Source organism: Penaeus monodon, chromosome 33 (assembly GCF_015228065.2).
Source record: "Penaeus monodon isolate SGIC_2016 chromosome 33, NSTDA_Pmon_1, whole genome shotgun sequence".
Taxonomy (NCBI): Eukaryota; Metazoa; Arthropoda; class Malacostraca; order Decapoda; family Penaeidae; genus Penaeus; species Penaeus monodon.
The window spans coordinates 10,853,913-10,854,167 of NC_051418.1; positions in this window are offsets into that span (position 1 = coordinate 10,853,913).

Below are 255 nucleotides of genomic sequence, written 5' to 3' on the forward strand. Positions count from 1 at the left end.
CGCACTCTCATGTGCATTTACATGTGTGGGATACATAAGACTAGGGTGCATGTGGCCTTCGCTTGTTTTTGGGCGGCGTAACTGGAGTGGATGCAGGTGCTTTAGAGCGGCGTCTCTGTGATAACTTGTGGTAATGTTTTATTTGAAGATCATTGTGCTAGGACGAGCCGCCTTCTACACTTCCACACAAGCGATGTGACCACGATGAACCATCTTCTAAAGGGAAGGCATACTTTGTGATAAGACTGAGGTATG